Raw genomic sequence first — 22201 nt, 5'->3', positions numbered from 1 at the left:
ATGATCTCTTAGGGCATCTCTGCATCTCTGGTCTCTTCTGCTATTCTCAGCCAATTGGCTATTTTTGTTTATGGATAGTCTTGTGCATGGTCCATTGAGGCCTCTGTGCTGGGCTGCCACTTGCTCTATTTGCCTTCCAGATTCATTTCCATCCTTCTCCATCCTAATCTTGCCCCAGAAGTTTGTACCACTGGGCTCCTTTTCCTTCTGGCTTCGGATTGGCTTTGTCTGTTCTGGCTAAAGATGGAGGAAATAAAAAGAGCAAGGTCTTATTTCTCAACTCCCTTCTTGTCCCTCACCTGCAGATGACAGCTCCTGCCACATGGCTCTCTCTTTGCTGTTCTACCTGCGTTCTAGTGACTGCTTCTCTCTTGCTGTTTCAGGCTTTTTGGTGGTGAGAGTGTCTACCATGACTAGACCTGGGGTATCACATGATTCCTTGTAGTTTTCCCACCCCCACTCACACCTTTACAAATAGCCTATTTTTAAAACTGTCCTCTAATACATTTGAGCATGCCATCTGTTCTCCTGCAGGGATCCTGATTGAGGTAGCCTTCTTTGACCCTGAAGTCTACCTCTTGACATTAGGGGGTCAGTTTATTTTACCTATCTCAGTTGCTTGATTTCACTTTTAGATTTCCAAGAGAAGAATCTAATTATTCAAGAAAAATTTTTGATTGCTTATGCCGCTTCTGGGTCAAGGTCCATTCCTATTCTAATTAACTGCGGTTATTGTCTGAGGATGAGATGGGGGTCCCAGGTGTCTTGGGAAGTGTAGGTTGCCTCAGAAATGCATATGTGCTAGAAAACACATTACTCTCATCTCTAGAGTATGATGAGGGGGCTGTAAAATTCCCATCTATATAAAACCTTGCTTTCGACTGGGTGTGGTGGCTCACACCTGTAATCCCAGCACTTTGGGAGGCCGAGGTGGGAGGATCATGAAGTCAAGAGATGGAAACCATCCTGGCCAACATGGTGAAACCCTGCCTCTACTAAAAATACAAAAATTAGCTGGGTGTGGAGGCACGTGCCTGTAGTCCCAGCTACCTGGGAGGCTGAGGCAGGAGAATCACTTGAACTCGGGAGGCAGAGGTTGCAGTGAGCTGAGATCGTGCCACAGTACTCCAGCCTGGCGACAGAGTGAGACTCCGTTTAAAAAAAAAAAAAAAAAAGCTTGCTTTCAGTGGCATCCCTGATTTGAGCCCAGGAACCCAGTCTATCCCTTCTGCCTGGAGATAAATGCACAGTGTAGTCCTTGTACAGTCTCTGCTCCTCTGATCCTGCTCAGGAATCAAGGACAGTAGCTGTGCAGGTGTGCTATCTTTGTCTTCAGTGAGGAAAGGGAGAATGTGACTGGGGATACACCTTACCTGGAATTACGCAATTATCAAATGGAAGAATTAGGATTCAAGGCCAGGTGAACCTGCTGTTAGTATTTAACTTATCAGAATATTTCTCATAGTTTTTTTTACACTGATGGTCTACTTCTGGAAAAAAATTATCAGTGCTTATTCCCTCCAGGGTGTTTTTAGGTTAGCATGGAATAACACTTAATTGTGAATAGGTGATGCTACACTGTTCTAAATTTAACAGAAAAGGCGGTTTCCTGGGACTTTTGACATCTCACCAGGTGGCAAGTAGACTGCCTATTTTGGGGTGTGCTCTTGTCAGATAAGTAAAGAGAGGGCCATCTCTGCTATGATTTGAATATTTGTGGCCCTCCAAAACTTCATGTGTTGAAACTTAACCACCAATGTGGTGATATTATGAGGTGACACTTTTGAGAGGTGATTAGGATGAGGGCTGAGCCCTCATGAATGGGATTAGTGCCCTTATAAATGAAGCCCCAACGAGCTGCGTTATTCCTTCCACCATGTGAGAATATGGTAAGAAGATTTCTTCTGTGAACCAGGAAGGGAGCTCTCACCAGAAACAGAATGTGCTGCTGCCTCAATCTTGGAATTCCTAGCCTTCAAAACTGTGAGAAATAAATTTCTGTTATTTATAACATCTATTTTATAGTATTTTGTTATAGCAGCCTGAACAGACTAAGACAATTGGTACCAAGAAGAGGAAGAAATACCACTTCTACGAAATACCACTTCTACAAATTACCTAAGGGGAAATTTTAGGTATTTGTTACAGTGCTGCTAAAATGTGGAAGCAGCTTGGAACTGATAATAGGCAGAGGCAGGAAGAGTTTCTAAGTGAATACTAGAGAAGCCTATGTTGGTGTGAAGGAACCTTAAAGGGTGATTCGATTGAGGACTCAGAAGAAGAGTACTGTAGTGTGAGCCTAACTGTTCCTAGCAAATGCCTAAGTGGTTGTGAACAGCATGTTCATAGAAATATGGACAGTGAAGGCCATTCTGCTGATGTCTCAAGTGGAATGGAGGAACATGTCATTGAAAACTTGAGGAAAGGGGATCCTTGTTATAAAGTGGCAACAGGTTTGGCTGAGTGGTGTTTGTCCTAGAATTCTGTGTAAAGTAGAATGTGTGAGCAATTGGATATCTAGCTGGAGCTATTTCTAAGCAGAGTGTTGAAGCTTAGTTTCTTTTGACTCCTTACAGTATTCAAGAAGAGAGAATTGATTTAATGATAGAATTATTAATCAAAAGGGAAGCAGAATATAAATATTTGGGAAATTCTTATTCATATTGAAAGGAATGAGAAAGCATGTCTGGGAGAGAAAACTGAGGGTGTGAAAAAGTGACCACTTGATAAGATTAGTATGGATGAGCCATCTGAGCAGAGCCAGGACTTATTGTACAAGATAATAAAAGATTAACCCGGAAGGCATTTCAGACATCATGTTGCTGCTCCTCCCATCATAGGCCCAGAGTTCCAGGGCCTGGGAGAAAAAACAATTTCAAAGGAGGTGGCATGGGCACTTAGTGCTTGCTACCAGGCACTGCCTCAAGGCTCTGTTCTCCATGTGTCATTGCCAAGCTTCTTGGTTGCCCCTGGTGCAGCTCCAGCAGGCTCTGATATGGTGTGCACTGCACCCAGCAAAGATGTGCAGGCATGATTGCCTTCACCCAGATTTCAAAGGATGCCCTGCTGAGCTGTGGAGCCCAAGCAGAGATTTGCTGTGAGGGCAAGATCATTGTAGAGAGACTCCACCAGGGCAATTCCTGGTGCAGCCACAGGGGTAGAGCCACCCACTGTGACCTCAGACCCTTAGAGCCACTTGTGCATGATTCCCACTGGGGATGGGAGGACCACAGGCACAGAACCCCGAGGAGGTGGGGCTGCTGCAGAGAGCCACCATGGGGGTGTGGCCGCTCAAAGCCATGTGTCAGGACCGCTGCCACAGAGAGTTGGAAGGTGGGACCTCCACCTCAGTGGACCTAGAAGGCAGTAAAGCATCCAGTCAATGAAGGCTATTCTTGAGCTTTAAGGTTTTAGACTTGCTCAGAACCTGTTACTGTCTTTCTTTTCTGTGTATTTCTTTTGAAATGTGAATGTCTATCCTATGCTTACAGCCTCACTATATTTTAGAAGCACATAACATTTGATTTCACAGGTTTGCAGCTGGGGAGAGAAATTTGCCTCAGGATGAATCATACCCTGAGTCTCACCCTTATCTAATATAGATGAAATTTAGCTAAGACTCTGGATTTTAGACTTTTGAGTTGCTGCTGGAACAAGCTAAGATGTTAGTGACTTGGATAGAATGCATGTATTTCACATGTGAGAAGGAAATGGATTTTCGGGGACCAGGGGCAAAATGCAGTGGTCTGAATATTTGTGTCCCACACCCCTTCCCACCCCCCACCCTAATTCATATGTTGAAATCTAAGCATCAATGTGATGATATTAGGAGGTAGGGCTTTTGGGAGGTGATTAGTTCATGAGGGTGGAGCCCTCATGAATAGAATTAGTGCCCTTATAAAAGGGGCTCCAGAGAAAAAGCTGGCTTGTCCCTTCTACCACATGAGGACACATGGCGAGAAGTTGCCATTCTGTGAACCAGGACCTGAATACTTACCAGACACCAAATCTGCCTATGCCTTAATCTCAGAATTCCAAGCCTCTAGACTTGTGGGAAATACATTTCTGTTTCTCTATGCCACCAAGTTTATGGCATTTTGCTATAGCAGCCCAAATGAACTGAGTCATTCTTTTACCTGTGAATTAGTGGAGAAGGTTTGGCACCAAATGTTCTGAGTCCTGAGGATGGGATGAAAGATAAACTTCAAGCATCTTTTATCTGGAAAGCCCTCCCTCATTCTCTGAGTTGGATGCTATTCTCTTCCACTCCCCAACAGCATCAACTAATATCTCCAATATAGCCTGTGTCATTCTCCAGTCTAATTAATAACCTTGTATTATATCAGAAGCTCCATGAGGCCTGGTGTTATGTTTTGCTCATTTCTGTAACACCAAGACACCAAGTGGAGTCTAGCAGATATGTTTAATGAATGAGAGAGTTCATCTATTCAGGAATTGAGCCCCCAGGGGCTCTCTGCAATCTTATACCTCAAGGCTGCTCAAATAGATTTGTCTTGAACATCCCAGGCAAGAAAGCTTCCAATTGTGACATCACAGTGGTTAAGTCACTTGAAAATTTGACCAAATAAAATTAACTTTTCAAATTTTTTAATAAAAGAAGAAAGAATATATGATTTTCCTAAGGTACTAAAGATAGAAGTTGTATAGGTTTCATTAAGTAACATGGCAAACACTATATAGTGCTTGGAAAATTTCAAAGATGGGCAAGTTATATGGTTTGGCTCTGTGTACCCATCCAAATTTCATCTCAAATTGTAATCTCCAGGTGTTGAGGGAGGGCCCTGAGGCGAGGTGACTAAATCATGAGGGCGGTTTCCCCCATGCTGTTCTCATGAGAGTGAATGAGTTTTCATGAGATCTGATGGTTTCAAGGTATATGGTGGTTCCCCTTTCTCTCTGTCTCTCTGGCCTGCCACCATGTGAGGAAGGTCCTTGCTTTCCCTTGGCCCTCCGCCGTGATTGTAAGTTTCCTGAGGCCTCCCCAGCCATATGGAACTGTGAGTCAATTAAGCCTCTTTCCTTTATAAATTACCCAGTCTTAAGTAGTTCTTTATAGCAGTGTGAAAACAGACCAATACAGCAAGCCACATTTTGTAAGCCTCACACTGTCATCATTACAAAAAGAGAATTGTGAAAAGACTAAGTAGAAAGACAGAGTGTAAGAATGTAAAAGAGCATGTAGTATGGAGTTACAGACCTCAATTAGACTTTAACAGCTATGTGTGTTTGGGCAAGTAGCTTAACTTTGAGCCTGTTTTTCTAATGTAATGGGAATAATGTTATTGAATCTCACTGGAATTATTGATTTAAATTGTATGTGAAACACTTAGCATAGTGGCCAGCACATGGTATTCCTCAACAATTGGCAAATATTAATGTTTTATAATTATAAACCATAAACCATCTACTTAAGCCAGATAGTCTAAATATATAAATGTTAAAATGACAGCAAAAGATCCTGCCCAGTGTCCACCAATGACAAGTGAGTTTCCTCCTCCAAGGAAAGCTGCTGGAAACATCATAACCCTCCATCCCCTAGGCAAGAAGGTAATTGTTGGAGGTTTCTCCTGTAAGAGATGTTCCTCCTGCCACCACTAGAGCAGGCTTCATCTTCTTTCTCTGGGTGTCTCATAGGAATTTCTCTCAGTTACTGCAGAACTCTGTTATGCCACTTCAACAAAAGGCTTTCCCAATAAACATACGTTTCCCTTTGATGTGACTCATGACTTCTCTGTGCCTACAAGATGTTGCAGCTTCAAAGGGCATCTCTGTGTCTGCTGCTTGAGTGTTTATCGTCTCAAGGGGCCCTCGGATGATTTATAAACTAGGTTATATTTAAGAGAAAAAAAGATATTTGTAAAATCCACATTTGGAATGCTACAGGACTTCTGTAGGATATTTTAAGTTTTAGGAGAAATCAGAAACCAGATAACTCCAGAAAAGAACTGAATATGCCTGTCAATCTCACCTGTCTCTCATAACGTCACAGTAAGAAGCCAGTCCAGAGATAATTCTGTTAGGTTGGTGCAAAAGTAACTGCGATTTGGGGCCAGGAATCTTAAATCATTGTAACTAGGCTCAAACACATCCTTATTAATCAAAATAGGAATTATTACAATCAACACGTTTTTGCCAACAAGAAATAAGTTTGTTTATTCCTGTGGCATAAAAATCCATGCTTTGGGATTTGACAAATTCTTGGAAAGAATTTTCTGCATCCTGCTGGTTGTAGAAGTGTTTTCCCTGCAAGAGTTGTCGAGATGCTGGAAGAAGTGGTAGTCAGTTGGTGAGAGGTCAGGTGAATATGGTGGGTGAGGCAAAACTTCATAGCCCAATTTGTTTCACTTTTGAAGCATTGGTTGTGCCATGTGTGGTCGCGTGTTGTGCAGAATAGGGCCCTTTCTGTTGATCAATGCCAGCTGCAGGTGTTACAGTTTTTGGTGCATCTCATTGATGTGCTGAGCATACTTCTCAGATGGAATGGTTTCACTGGGAATCAGAAAGCTGTAGTGGATCAGACCTGCAGCAGACCACCAAACAGTGACCATAACCATTTTTGGTGCAAGTTTGGCTTTGGAAAGTGCTTTGGAGCTTCTCAGTCCAACCACTAAGCTGATCATTGCCGGTTGTCATATAAAATCCATTTTTCATTGCATGTCAAAATCCGATCAAGAAATGGTTTCTTGTTGTTGTGTAGAATAAGAGAAGATGACACTTTAAAATGACAATTTTTAAAATTTTTGCTCAGCTCCTGAGGCACCGACCTATTGAGCTTTTTCACCTTTCCAATTTGCTTCAAATGCTGAAAGACTATAGAACAGTTGACATTGAGTTCTTCTGCCACTTCTCTTGTAGTTGTAAGAGGATCAACTTCGATGATTGCTCTCAGTTGGTCATTGTCAACTTCTGATGGCCGACCACTATGCTCCTCATCTTCAAGGCTCTTTTCTCCTTTGCAAAACTTCTTGAACCACTACTGCATTGTACATTCATTAGCAGTTTCTGGGCCAAATGTGTTGCTGATGTTGCGAGTTGTCTCTACTGCTTTGCGACCCATTTTGAACTTGAATAAGAAAATTGCCTGAATTTGCTTTTTGTCTAACATCATTTCCATAGTCTAAAGTAAACATAAAATAAACAGCAAGTAATGTCATTAGTCAAAAAAAAGTGAGAAATGCTCATTAAAATGATGTATAGAAGAACTATACATTAACCACATGTATTTAAGAATGTACTCCAATATCAAACGGCAGATTCTAACAATGCAAAAACCACAATTACTTTTGCACTCACCTAATATGTTCCTTTATCTGGATTTGCATGTATTTTCTGGGATAAAGAGTAACAGACAGACTAGTATATTAGTGACACAATTTCCTAGCTACATAATCTTGGACAAATTACTTGACCTCTCTGAATCTTACTTTTCTCATCTGTAAAATGGGTATTTGGAAACATGCTATGATATTTGAGGTTTTCTTCAGAAAGGGAAGATGCACTCTTCAAAGCCAGTCCTCCTCTTTTCCTTTGCAGTGCTGGACTATTCTTGTATTATCAAATATTTCAACTTACAGAGATGGCTGGGGCTGGGCAGAGAGCTGTGGATGTATAAAGAAGAAGTAGGCTTTGCTATAGTGAGCCAGGTCATTGCCTAAGACTTTGATGTTAACTTTTAAAAACTTTTAAGAAAAACTATAATTTCAAAATTTTCTAAAGTTATTTGGGGGTAAAAAATGTTTACACTCTTCAAAAACAAGCTTAGATTTCTTCAGGCATGTGGGCTTCATTCCCATATTATTATTTAGATAATAACTAGATAAACATCCCTGGTATGTTAAATAATTTGAAAAATCTCAGGTGACGTGGATACACCAAAAAGAAAAATTAAGTAATATTAAAAAATAAATGACTGGAATTTTGCCCCATGAAGGATAGAATGTTGGGAACAGACCAATGCTTCTTCTAAAACGAGTAATAAATCAAGATGAAATGTAAGAATAATTGGCTTAAAGGCAATGGAGATGTGCTGAAGTCATGAGGACCTGAAGGTCTGAGGCTTTGGAGAGGGAAGAACCACAGGGAGGTGAGCTGAAAATACGCTGCTGCTTTTTTCCTGTGGCCATTTGACTGATTATGGGCAAGAACAAGAGGCTGAGAATCTACCCTTGCTCAAGTAAAGAGACATCTTTAGGTGACAGAAAAACGAACAGGGCTTCGTGTGGTCTTAAAGGTTTGGAACGAACAATTGGAGAGCTGGGAACCTCAAGCATCATCCAGCTTCCCTCTCAAGAAGTCTGCTAAATTCTGAAGCTCTGTGAGGCAGCAGGCTAAAAATCTAAGAAGAAAACATTTGAACAGAATTTTCTGCAGTCTTGCGCTGAGAAAACAAAGAGTAGAGTTTAAGGCCTACTAGTGGAACACACCAGACCCTCAGTTAATAGCCTCGAAGAGCTATATGGTAGAAACAATGGCGAATCAAAAGTAGACTGAGCTTTACAAAACTTGCAAAAATAGCTGATATTCATCTCAGTGCCTGATTGGATTACAGGGATCAGCCTCTTCCTTTCTCTTCCTAGAAAAGGGAATAATAAACATTTTTTGGAGCTCTATGTTTAAAAGATAGAAGAAAAGTTTGATCATTTTAGCAAAGAACTGAAAATTATAAAAAAATTGGAAATAAAAATATTAAAAATTAAAATATTCTGGAACTTAAGGAATTCAGTATCTGAAATTACAAATAGACAGAAGCAGATAGGCGTGACAGGAAATAGGATTAGTGAACTAGAGTAGGTCATTAGAAAATATTCAAATTAAAGCACCAAAAGAAAATACAGTCCTGTGTCAATTAATGATGGGGAAATGTTGTAAGAATGTTCTGAGAACGATGGAGATCCATTCTAAGAAATGCACCATTAGGTGATTTTGTCATTTCACGAACATCATAAAATGTAAGTACTCAACCCTAGATGGCAGAGCCTACTACATACTTAGACTATGCGGAATAGCCTATTGCTCATAGTTACTGTACTGAATACTGTAGACAACTGTAGCACAATGGTATTTGTATATCTTTACATATCTAAGCATAGAAAAGTTCCAGTAAAAATGTGGTATAAAATATTTCTTAAAAGGGTACACCTGTTTAGGGCACTTGCAATGAATGGTGCTTAAAGGACTGGAAGTTGCTCTGGGTGAGTCAGTGAGTGGTGAGTTACTGTGAAGGCCTAGGACATTACTGTACACTACTGCAGAGTATAACACTGTACATGTAGGCTACATTAAATTTCTTTTAAAAATTTCTCTTTTTTTCAATATTAAGCTAACTTTACCATAAATTTTTTGTTCCATTAACTTTTACATTTTTTAAAACTGTTTGACTCTTTTGTAATAATGGTTAGCTTAAAACATAAACACATTGTACAGCTGTACAAAAATATTTTCTTTATTTCTATCATTACTCTATAAGCATTTTTCTATTTTTAAAATTATTTGTTTGTTATTTTTAACTTTCAGAAATTTTTTGTTAAAAATGAAGACAGAAACACACACATTGGCCTAGGCCTACATAGAGTGAGGACCCTCAATATCACTGTCTTCCACCTCCACATATTGTCCCACTAGAAAACCTTCAGGGGCAATTACACGCATGAAGCCGTCATCTCCTGTGAGAATGACGCCTTTTTCTGGACACTTCCTGAAGGACGTTCCCTAGGCTTTTCTTGAGGAGGTGTCCATGGTGGTGTGCCTGGTTTCTTTTTTCCATCATAGATTTTCCATCATAGATTTTTTTTTCCATCATAGATTTCTGTGACTAATTCAGAGAGAGGGAGACCGGAGTTGAGACACTGACTAGGTGTGAGGGGGTTTGCTAGGGCTCTAATTCACTGCAGGCAGGCTTGAGTGAGCAAAAGGCCTCTGGGAAATTCTCTGAAATATTTATGGCTTGATTACATATATATTATGGGATGGCATGGTTACTGAACTTCCCTCGATGGTTGGGGTTTAAGCCTTTTTATTTGGGGATTAACACCCCTTGGAGAGCAGGGGAATTTGGAGGCCTGCTGGCTGTGCATGTAACGTGTCCCTGCACATCTGCGCCCTCAGTAAGTTCTCATACTGCCATTAGAGCATCCGTGAAAAGAATCCAGTGTTTGTGAGTCAATGTCTCTTCCATCCCTCCTCCAATCTGAGCAGATTGAATGATGTCAAGTTAGGAAGGGTTATCTGAGACCAAATGTGGAGGCTTAATTATCACAGACAAAAACCACTAATGAGGAAACAACATTATCTTTCACAGATGAAGCTGTTTTGATGGAAACTAATTTATGGCAAGGGTTCTAATCTCCAGGCTTCATCACGAAGAGGCTCTGTCCTCACCGCTTTCTCCTTCCCCCTCCCCTATCACTTCTCTGCTCTCATTAACTCAGTCTCACAGGAAATCAAAGAGAGAAGACAGTGCTTTCCACACCTTTTACAGGAAAGGAAAGGGAAGCAATGAGGTTGCCAGAATTGCTTCCAGGCAAGATTGCCAAAAACAATGTCTTCTTTGGGAGCCCCTCACTTTTCTTTTTGGCTCCTGTTCCCTCCTACCTATACCTCTCTCTCTCTTCCTCTGCATCTCCCCGACCCTTTCCTTCTCTGTCTCTCTCTCTCAATCTCCCTCTTTCTCTCCCCTCATTGTTGTCTGCTACTTCTTCTGCCTTGACCTAATCCTCTTCCATGTTCCTTATTTATAAATAAGGGTCTTTGGGGAGGGTCTGACCTGGGCTGGGATGCTGGCAATGTAGGTTCAGAGCAGAGGTTTTCCTGCCCACACCTTGGGAAAGGATGAGTAGCCTTCAGAGGGTGGGCAGGGGGAGAGATTATAAGGTTTAGAAATCAAGGCTGCTTGTCAGCAAGACATCCAGGGGGACTTCCAGGTGCCACAGGAGGAGTTAGTAAACACCAGGAAGTGACCACGGCAGCTGGAAATATCCCTCCCACCTCTGTTTTTATGTTGCTTCTTTCTCTGCTGTTTCCCTGCAGTGATTCACAGTAAACCCACTAAACCCTGCAGCACAGGTGGGACTGGCCAAGGCCACCCCGTTGCATGCATGTCCAGCTCTGGAGAGAACCTTCAGGGATCAACTGACCGGTGGCCCCTGTAAGGCAGGAAGAAGGAGGCTGGGGATGTCCGGTCTCAGGGGGGCTGTGGCACAAAAGGAAGGAGAGAACTTAGTCAGTCTAGGGCCAGGCATTGTGTCTTTTCTGCCTGACCGATGCCTCCAGAACACAGGTCAGGTCTTTCCCTTTCTGTATCCTCATTGCCTTCACATATTTTGACATACACAGCAGGGACTCAACACAGAGTCCAGTGAAAGAATAAAGAAATGAATGAAGGAAGGATGCATCTCTTCCTTAAAATGATGTATGCCAATGTTTTACCTAATCCATGTGGCTCTTTAGCAGTTTGGGCCTCAGGGTGTCGGCACGGGGGCTCCCTATCCCCACCCTTTATGCTCACTGTGTTGGGAACTGTCAGAACCAGGGCAACCACTGCTGTGTGTGTGTTCCCAGAAGCAGTGGGCCAGGCTGAGGGCAGGAGTCCAGCAGGACCAGGAGCAGAAGCCAACAGTCTGAGCCATCTGAGCACAGAAAGTGGAGAGCATGCTGGTGAGGGCTGGTGTTCTCAGCCGAGGCTAGCTTGGACTTGCCGAGTACCTGGGGCAATGTCACTGATTCTGCCATCCTCAGGCTGCCTGACCTTGGGCTGGTCACTCATTCCTTGCCAGATGAAGCCATCCAGTTGTAGCAGCAGTGACAACACAAAGCTCACGGAGGGGCTGAGGCTGGGAGGGCAAATATGTTTTATGTCATGAGCTAACACCTTCCAATTGGTCGTGGCCAGCTGGAAAGTTGGGTTGATTCTGCAGGTCAGTTCTTGACAGGAAAGGGACCTCTAATCCCCTAGTAGGGTCTGCTGTTGGAAACGAGAGGTGGGGTCCTGAGACTGTGAAACAAGGGGCTGACTGTGGATTCCAGCTGCCGGCTCCACCTATAGTGACATCGGCAAATATTTCAAACAACACATAATTCCGTCCTTGATGAAATGACACATTGTGAATGGTGAATCCATCAATTCCACTTTCCCTTAGTGGTGGGTAGAGAGGCAAGGAGCTCTGACAATAATCAGCCTTCCATGTGGAGCTAAGATCATCTTCATCTGCAGAAAAAAAGCACCCTGGAGATGGATCCAAGAGGGGCAATGCTCAGAGTTCCACCAAACAGGCCTAGGCCAGCACGTCCCACAGCCCCAGGTAGGGTGCGCACTGTTTGCATGGAGTCCGATTACTTATCCAGGCCACCAGGCTGGAGCCAGCTCTCCCTGCTGCGTCAGTTCTGCTAACACTAGGTACTCCCAGGCCTTGTCGTCATTACTTGCAGATTGCTGAAAAGTGTCAGCTTTACCTTTCTTTTTATTTTTTTTTTCCATAGACAGAATGAATAGGCTTCCGGGGGAGAAGACCAAAGCGCAGCTCTGTTTTTCCAAGCCCATGGCATGGCTTGCCAAGAATGAATTAAACGTTTCCACAGAATCATTTGCTTTGTTTCTAATCGGCTCTGTGAAGTATTTTCCTTCTTCCCAGTGGTTTAAGAGGGACGCATTGGCTCCCTTGGCCAGGCCCCTCAGGCTGGGGCTTTTGGGAAAGGAAGAAATGGAAAACCATGAGAAGCCCTTCAAGAAATCTAAGGGTTGAGGATGAGCGTGGCCTAGCACAAGTAGATCATCACAAAACACAGGGAGCTGTTCTACCAGGGCTATGGTGACGGAGATGATGGGGGGTGTGAGGGTCTCGGGGTTGTCAGCCCTGGGGCACAGCAAAATCAACAGTGGTGGTCCAGATGCCAATTTTGTGGCTTGCTCCTACAGGTAGGTTGTGGACAATCATCTTCAAATCCATATCTGCAGCTCAGTGGAGAGACTTCCTAGGGTAGCCCACGCACTGTGATCTTCCTCTGAGTGGCCTTCGCTCTACCGGTTGCTGTGGTGACCATCTGCAAATGTCTTGGCAGGTCTGGATGCGGCACTGTTGCTGCAAATGCTTCTTTTCTTTCTGTTTTGGAAGACACCGTGGGTTCTCTTTTCCAATCTAATTGGCCCCATGCTGAGAGTGTACTAAAAGCCTCCTTTTCTCCAGGAGTCTAAGACTCTTTTGGAATGAAAGAGCACTGCTTTTCACACTGAAATGCTTCTTTGGTTCATCTCTCCATTACAGCACACTCTTTGAGGACTTGTGCAGCCCAGTGAGAACCGGACTGGAGGCCAGCCTCAGTGCCCTGGCTTTGAGCCACAGCCCACTTGTTCTGGAGATCAGTCTCTCCCTGAGATTTCACATGCTGTCTCCATCAGCTCAGGATTGTTATCCCTTGGGACATTGCTTCAGCTGTTGTTCTTTTACCATGGCTGATTTTTTTTTTTTTTTTGTAAGAAATTGACTGTTATTATTTTCAAAGCGTCCAGGATCTGCCTTTCCTCCAAACTTCCTCCTTCTCTCCCATGAGCAGATCATCAATCATCACTGGGCTTGTCCTACCACTATTGCATACCAAACATCTACAAATAGCAGAGGGCCCATGCATTGGTCAGAGCAGTGCCCTATGACACTTAGGCATGGCAACATTCCCACTTACAGCACTCATGGTGGACTTGACTAATGGAGCAACTCTTTCCTGGTGAGCCTCAGAATCCTTCTCAACACCATGCATCACACTGCTGCTACCAGTCCTTTGGAGCTGGTCTTTAGGTTAAAATCTTTTTGCCTTTCCCAGCTTAGGCTCCCCATTGTATCTCCCCTTCCTCTAACCAACATTACTGTGAATGCTCAGAATTCATAGCTACTTAGTGGTAGCCCACCCATGAAATTGACGCTGATAAGATGTAGATTCTGCCAGGGACCTTGTAGTTTGTTGCAGCTACATCAACAAGATGTAAGCATGCTTGACTGAGGTTGAAGGAGGTGCTGGATATACCTCTATTAAAGAGAGAATTCATCCCTTTTCAGAGTTTATGAATGTGCCTCTTCTTACTATTCATTTGTCTCTCACTGGCCTGCAAGGTGAAAGGCCTAGGAGTTGTATTCTGGAATTTATTGTTCAGGATAAGCTGCCTCTGTCCTGGGAGATACAGCAACTAAATCCAGGACCATCTGAGATGTATCCAGTAACATCTCTCACGCAGTAAACCTTGTCCTAACCAGGCCAACCCCTGGTCTTAAGAACAGCTATAATACCTGTGGGTTCTGCTATGTGGACACTTTATCTCTAACATGAAAGAGGAGGGAAGTGGTGAATTGCAGCTCAATTACTGACATGGGTTGGCCTGGATTTTGGATTCATTAATAAGTACTAAAGGGGAAAAATTCTAAGAGAAATGAAATAGGAATTTAATATGTGAAATAGCTAAACGATAGGTTATTCATGAGAGCATCAACAAACCACTACAAAAGCAAGCAAAAATAAATAAAATAAATTCCTGAGTGCTAGCCTTTCTAGAAATCCAGGAGGACTCAATTATTTCGCTAATGAGTAGCTAGGAATCACTTCCTTCCAACCCTCCCCCTTGGCCCCATTGCTGCATAGATCCTCTGGCTTGATGGTGTGGGTTTGAGACTTTAATATTTGCCTGCATTTCTGACATGCAGAAAATCCCTTTAGCCCTTCTGTTTCCAGTTTGCTGGCTTTGCTTGTGCTAGCCGTATGCTGCACTTGCGTACTATACGAATCCCAGGCCTCAGGGCTGCCTGTCCTCCTCTGAAGATGGGCCTCCCCAGACACTTGCCTGAGTCCTGGGATCCAGACCAGGCCTTGTAACAAAATTCACACCTTGCTTCTCTGCCCATCACTCCAGTTTCTCCAAGAATGAGGGTTAGGGCCTTGCCCTTATTTTCTCCAGCTCAACCAGGGGTTCCTTCTCTGGCCCAGGTTGGCTTCCCGTGTTCTCCAGGCCTTAGCATGACTCCCTCTACTCCACATCAACTGCTCTCCTGCCCTGTTCCGTGGGGCCTTTCTCCCTCCAGTTGGGATACTGTGAAAAGTTGCTTTTTCAGCTTTTCCTTTGCTTTCTGGTGCCTGAGAACACATGCACTTACCATTTTCATCTTACCCGGGTTGCTGGTATTTAGTCTTGGGCAAGGGAGGACACTTTAATATAACCATGGCCCTTGGACTGTAATTTCTAATGTTTTTCTCTGGAATGGTAGCTGCCCCCTCTCTGAGATTTTTGTCATTGATTTTTACTGCTGAGGGGTGACCCATTCATTCAACCTGGGGGCTTCTAGTGATTTATTATTCCAAGTTAAGACAGTTTTATGAATGAAAGGGGGTGTTATTGATAGTTATGACAGAATAACAGGAATACACCAGTACTATTCCAGGCAAAAGTTGTATTCTTACCCTGACCTTGCCTTTAGCAGCCAACATAGAGCGAACTTCCCTTGTCCAGGAGCTGTATCTGGGGCCATTTCTCTTGGAATTGATAGATGGATGTGACGGTCACCATGCCCAGCACGTAAGCACATGGCTTTAAACTCTCATAATGGAGCAGCTCTTAGGCTGACCCTTTTCTAAGTTCATGGACTTAGACAAGTAGTTCCTTTGATGATTCTCAATTTCCCCATCTGTACAAGCAGTATAATGGTAACTGTCTTATAGATGGCTTTAAAGATTAAGCAAGACAACATAGATAAAGCATTTGACTTGAGATAGTTCAATGAATTCTAGTTTCCTTTTCTTCATCTTTTCCTAATGAAGCCCACAGAGCATGTCAACCCATTTCTAATTCCTCTCCTTTAATGGAAAGAAGGTCTGTGATCTTCTATTCAATATTCCTTGTTAAAATGGATTCTCAGTTTTGCATTTCCAATGGCTTCTAATGTAAAATAAATTTCAGCCCAATAAAAGGGCTGAAATTCAATACATTAAGGGAAGAAATTTTAATGTATGAGATAGAAAGAGAGCTTTAGCTTAGGATCCCAAATATGCAGGAGCATGAGATGCATTGAGAGCATGATTCTGCTAAACGATAAGGGATGAAAAAGGAATCCTGTACTGGGACATAATTAAATGACTTGAGAAGATGGCTAATGGTATTAAAATGAAAACTTTTAGCTCTAGACTACTAATTTTAATTCCACAGTGAAAGGTATTGTGCTGTTGCTGGCTGCTGAGAGAAGAGAGCGACCAGAACCCACTGTAATACCATGGAGACAACGTTGTCTCAGACAGAAGGGCTGGCTTCAAATCTTTGCTCTGCCATTCATCAGCCGTGCCCTTGAATCAGACTTTCACACTCTCTCAACTTTTGTTTTCCTACCTGTAAAATGGGTGCAATAATATGTGCTGAAGAGATCTGTGATGAGAATTACGTGAGCAACTTTATTTTGTTTATTTTTACTTAAAGAGACCTAGCACTCCTGGCAGCATGTGACTGTCAATTATACTGTAAAATGGGTTCATGAGTTAGTTTTTATGTCTTCTTCTTTAGGAATCTGAATTGAATCTGGAAATCCATATGCCCTTTCATCTCTTCTTTTAACTTCAACTCTCTTTTTCTGCAGGGACTAATAAAAGTTTCTTATTTTTAGAGCTTTGGTGCCTAGATCTGTAATAACAACTGAATATCATCGGTGTACTAAGTGAGAAGCTTAAGGGCCATCTGATTAGAAATTCTCTAGACTCTTATCAGGCTAGTCTGGACCCGCTGGTCCAGGAAACACTAGTTTTGTGGGATGTTAATAGTTATTCCTCCAAAAATAGAATGCAAATTCAGATGTTTTTGAGAAACCCTGGGTAAATAAAATGAAATGGATTTCTTTATTGCAGTTTTTCAGATAGTTAAATGAGCCAAGGTGCATTGTGAATCTCCAGCATGGGGCCATGTCACATGCACTGTCTCCCAAACATGTTTGACCATGGTCCCCGTATTTTTTGTGGGATATTTTTAGAGACCAATGGTCCATGGCATGCTTTGACAAGTACTGTTCTGATACTTTTCATAAATTTGATAAAAAAAGTTTACATTATAATATTAAGTGAAAAACAAGCTACTAAATGTCATAAACCATAAAATCATTATTATGGTAACATGTATTTAAGAGACTGGCAGGAAATCTATTAAAATATTAACCTATCAACTAAAAGAGTAACCTTGGGGAGGGAGACTTATAGTTTTTATATTTATTTTGCTTCCTGTATTTTCTAGTTTTTCTACAATGAACATGTATTGCCTTTATAGTTCAGCAAATTTACTTTTCTTTTTTCTTTTGGTTGAACAATCTCAGAAGGAATCATTTTCTTTCCACCTACAATGTTAGATCCCCCTGAATGACATATGCCTTTCATTGCATCCTGAGAAGACAGAAGAATAATAAAAAGGCTTCAGAAGCCCTTGAGGAATTTTGAGGGCAGTAAAAGCAAAGACTGTAAACCAAAGAAAAATACATGAAGATGTAAGAGCAGCAAGAGCAAAGTGGGGAAAAGGGGTATTGAGTATCTGAAGGGAAAAATAAAAAGCATGGCCTATCCTGGAAAAGAAAAGAAACGTCGTGGAAAAAACAACTGCGGTTTTTGTGAACACTTACAACGATAAGGAAGAGGCCAGCCATAGCCCACACCCAGGTGGCTGACAAGAGCTTGCCAGATCACAGGGCCACCTTCCTGCCTGAGAGCTGGATGCCCTCTGAGTCTTCCTGGGATTTGCAGCACATGGGATCTGTTTACATGTGGTCTCCATAGACTCGTGTCAAGATCCTAAATCAGTGAATCCCGAGGGAAGCAAAAGGCAGGGGTGGAAGCACGGTAAAGAGGTGTAAACACCCTTTTGTAAGCCCCATGGAGGGGTATAGGCTTCAAAAGGGAGCAGTTTAATATACTTTGGAGATTGACTGTTTGGGGTTAAGTGTTGGCTCCACTACTTATACTTGTGTGGTTTTAGATGCTTTTCTTAATCTCTCTGTGCTCTGGTTTCTGTAAAATAGTAATAAGTATCCTATTTAGTTATTTTGAGGATTAAATAGATAATTCCAGCCCTCCATATCCCTGGGTCTCTCATTTGTAAATTTAACCAACTGTGGGCCGAAAATATGCGGAAAAAAATGGAACGTGTACTCAACACGTACAGACATTTTTCTTCTCATTATTCTCTAAGCAATGTAGTATTCAGCACTATTTATATAGCATTTTCAGTATATTAGGTATTATAAGTAGCCTAGAGATAATTTAAAGGATATGGGGAGATGTATGTAGGTAACATGCAAATAGTACATTGTTTTATATAAGGGACTTGAGAATTTTGGTAACTGAAGGGGTTCTTGGAACCAATTTCCCATAGATACAGACAAATGACTGCATATGTAAAAGACTTAGCAGTGAGCCTTTTATAAATGGTTGCATTAGTATTAATAAAGAAGTAAATAACACCTATAAATAGTCACCCAGGGTTTCCTGGATTACAGCTGCTATGGTCTGAATGTTTAAGTGCTCCCAGAATTTATATATTGAAACCTAGTCACCAATGCTATAATATTAAGAAATGGGGCTTTGGGAGGTGACTGGGAATGGCATTAATGCTTTTAGCACAGGAACAGAAAACCAAACATGTTCTAATTTGTAAGTGGGAGCTGAACAATGAGAACACATGGACACAGGGAGGGGAACAACACATACTGGGGCCTGTCAGGGGGAGGGGAGGAGGGAGGAACAGCATTAGGAAAAATAGCTAATGCATGCTAGGCTTAATATTTTGGTGATGGGTCTACAGGTGTAGCAAACCACCATGGCACATGTTTACCTATGTAACAAACCTGCACATTCTGAACATGGACCTTGGAACTTAAAAAAAGAAGAAAAAAGGCTTGAGCGAGCCTGTTTGCCCCTTCCACCATGTGAGGACACATGCAAGACACCATCTATGAGGAGCGAGCTCCCAACAGATGCTGATTCTGCTGGTGTCTTGATCTTGGACAACCTCCAGAATTGTGAGCAGTAAGTTTCTGTTGTTTATAAATTACTTAGTCTAAGGTATTTTGCTATGGGAATATGAAGAGACTAAGACAGTAGCATATAAGAATGCTATCCTGATTTCTGGACTTCAAATTACTTATAACATATATGGCACTGTCAGCCAGATACAGGCCATATTTAGGCAACACTGAATGAGGAAACTTACTTACTTGCCCACTCCCTTCTGGAGAGTGGGACGCAATTATGAATTGTGTTGAAATTCTCCTAGGTATTACATGAGGTGTCTTTAACTTGAGACTTGCATTAGTCAGGTTTTGATACAATGATTCTGTGTAACAAAGAATCCCCAAATAGCAACACATACTTGTTTCTCATTCACAGGTCTCTGAGTCAGCTATGACTCTGTGGTGCTTTGCTGGCTTCAGCTGGACTTGGCTTCAGGCTGTAGGTTGGGTTCATATCTGATCCATGGGGCTCTCATTCTGAGACTCAGGCTGAAGGCCACCTGAATTCTACTCTTCTCACAGTGAATGAGAAGCTCATAAGAGTACATGAGGACAGTAGGAAACTTGCCATGTGACTTAAAGCCTCACCTTGGAACATGCTGTCTCCTCCATCTATGTTCTATTGCCCAAAGCAAGTTACATGGCCAAGTCCAATGTCAGTGGGATGGAAAGTACATTCTGTTCACAGGACAGTCACAGCAGTGGCAAAGTGGGAAGGAGGAATTACGGACAAATAATAAATACTATTTATATACCACAAGGATCTATAAAAATAACAAAAGAATGAGCTGAGAAGGACTGAACTCAGATTATGGAACAGACATAGGACAGTTTAGTAAACAATAAGCTGCAATTGCATCATGTTTGTGTATTCTAAACTCACAACCCAAACCCCTTCAAAATCTACTCAGACAAAACCAACAAATTATCTGTAAAGATGCACGTGCACATGTACCCAGAGGAGTTATGGTGCAAAGCGCATACCCAGCATTAACCATGACACCCTTCTAGTCTTACTTACGAAACCCCTCTCACCAAGGCTCTGGAGAAACCCTAGCCAGAAAAGGCAAGACGAAAAGGCCTGGATTAGTTCCCAGCTCACTTATAAACCTTCCTGATCCAGACAGTGCTTGGGTCAGAGCTGATCTGCCCCGATGAGGAATTTTTATTCTCTCTCTGCTATTGTTTTCAGTTGAGCGCAATCATCAACTAAACACCTTTTATGCTGGTCCTTTCTGTCATTTTTGGCTACTGCACACATATATACATATTCAGGGATGTCAAGTGGAGAATTTCTCTTTCAAATGTTCAATACATAAATAATTGCATAAAACAGTAAATGACTATCTGCAAAAGAACCTGCTGTGGAAGCCGAGGGACTACAGGTGGGAGGCAAATGAACTCTGACAAGCACTTTCAGATGATTTCCTCACACTCAGCAGTCCTTTATCTGTGATTACTTCCTGTGTCCTGCTATCACTTTCCTGCCTCTCCCCTACTTTTTTATCTGCCCCAAAGCTAGAGTTTGAAATTGTCTAATAATTTCATTCACATATACTTACATTACTATTTACCATCTAAATGAGTTAATTGGCTCCACTTGGAAAACTGACATTCTCTTTCAGTTCCCTTGGGGAACGTTTTTTTTTTGTTGTTGTTGTTGTTTTTTTGTTTTTTTTTTTTCCTGGGCAAAATCATTTGCTAGTTTTATCCTTATGGGTTGAAAAGGCACATATTCCACCTGGGAGGAGGCCATTCCCTGTTCATGGAACCTGCCTATCCTGGGTGTTCACTGGAGAGGCGGTGGACTCACCCACCTCTCAGTTCAGGGACGTACTCGGGCTACTTCTTTCCCAGCTGTTAGATACACAGGAAGATACTGCATCTCATGGACTAACGGATGTTCAAGTCAGCTTTTGGGGGTCACATCTGTTTTATGCAAGCAGACAAGGTGAATTATTGAACTAACAGCTTTCTCAGGTATGGGCTCTGTGGTGTGATCAATTATGTATAATGTGCACTCAGGCAAAAAATGAGGTGTTTCAAGGCCGCTGGAGCTATTCCACCTTCAAACAGAAAGAGCAAGCTGGAGGCTTTTGTAGTGTCTTACACTTACCCATGGTGGCTGAATTGATGAGAGACACATCAGACTTGCCAGGGAGAAACAATGTGGTCTCCTCTGTTTTAGAGTGGTGATTGTCCTCTCCAGATCCCTTTGTAGTTTTTGTCTGACTTTCTTTTCCCTGGCATATAGTGCATGGCACAATACAATAACAGGGATAATAACAGCTACCATTGCATTGAGTGTGTTAGGTGTATAACTCGGTGTGCTATTATGGTATGAAATCCTCCTAATGAACCTGTGAGGTAGGTCTTTGATAAGCCTCATTTTACAGTGGAGAAAATGGGACCTTAGAGAGGTTGCACGGCTGGTGAGAGAAGTCCAGCCTGCTTGGCCCTGGAGCTTACGTATTATACACCACATTGTACTTCTCTTAGGCACTTAGTCTATTTTAATTATTGTTGGTTGAGTGAATAAATGAATACATGAATATATGTCAGAATAAAGAGCTTCTCAGGGGGGATATGAAAGAAAATGCCCTCTTTAAAAATAAAAGGAGGGTTGATAGCTCATTTGATTCCTAAAGAAGGAGAACAGCAGCTGCCCATTCGCCCCCGACTGTCTGCTTTCAGAAGAGAAGGCAGAGACAACTGGAAGGTGCCCTGGTTTACACCCCAGCTTTTTGCTCACCACTGTGTCCCAGAACCCAGCACAGTGCCTGGGACAAATCACAGGCTAAAAATATTTGATAATTAAATGAATGAATAAATTTGATGACATATATGATAGCAGCGATTGGTTTCTGGCACCGATAAATAGCTCAATAATGTATTTGTGCCAGGGCTGGAAAGAGAAAAAATGCAGGAAGGGAGAGAAAAAAGAGAAAGTGACAGGAGCGCTCTTGACAGTGATGCTTGCATAGAGCTGAGGGAGCAGAATTAGCCAGGCAAATGCTTGGGGTTCCAGCTCCCCTAGTTTATCCACCCTTGCCCAAGCCCTGGCCCAGGGAGGACAAATGCTACCGTGTGCTCCTTGGAGCTTTAGAAAGGCCCACAGTAAGACAAATAAGTGATGTTTGGCCCATTTATTCCTCCCTCCCTTCTTCCCTCACTCC

The 22201-nt window shown here is 42.3% G+C and overlaps 1 pseudogene; it reads right to left on the bottom strand.

Moving 5' to 3' along the window:
- Positions 1-6114: 6114 nt before the first annotated feature.
- LOC134731380 (histone-lysine N-methyltransferase SETMAR-like) lies at positions 6115-7135 on the bottom strand (annotated as a pseudogene).
- Positions 7136-22201: the final 15066 nt, after the last annotated feature.

Source organism: Symphalangus syndactylus, chromosome 9, assembly GCF_028878055.3.
Source record: "Symphalangus syndactylus isolate Jambi chromosome 9, NHGRI_mSymSyn1-v2.1_pri, whole genome shotgun sequence".
NCBI lineage: Eukaryota > Metazoa > Chordata > Mammalia > Primates > Hylobatidae > Symphalangus > Symphalangus syndactylus.
Note: the sequence above shows the minus strand (reverse complement) of the source record. Positions and strands in the feature narration are given on the sequence as shown.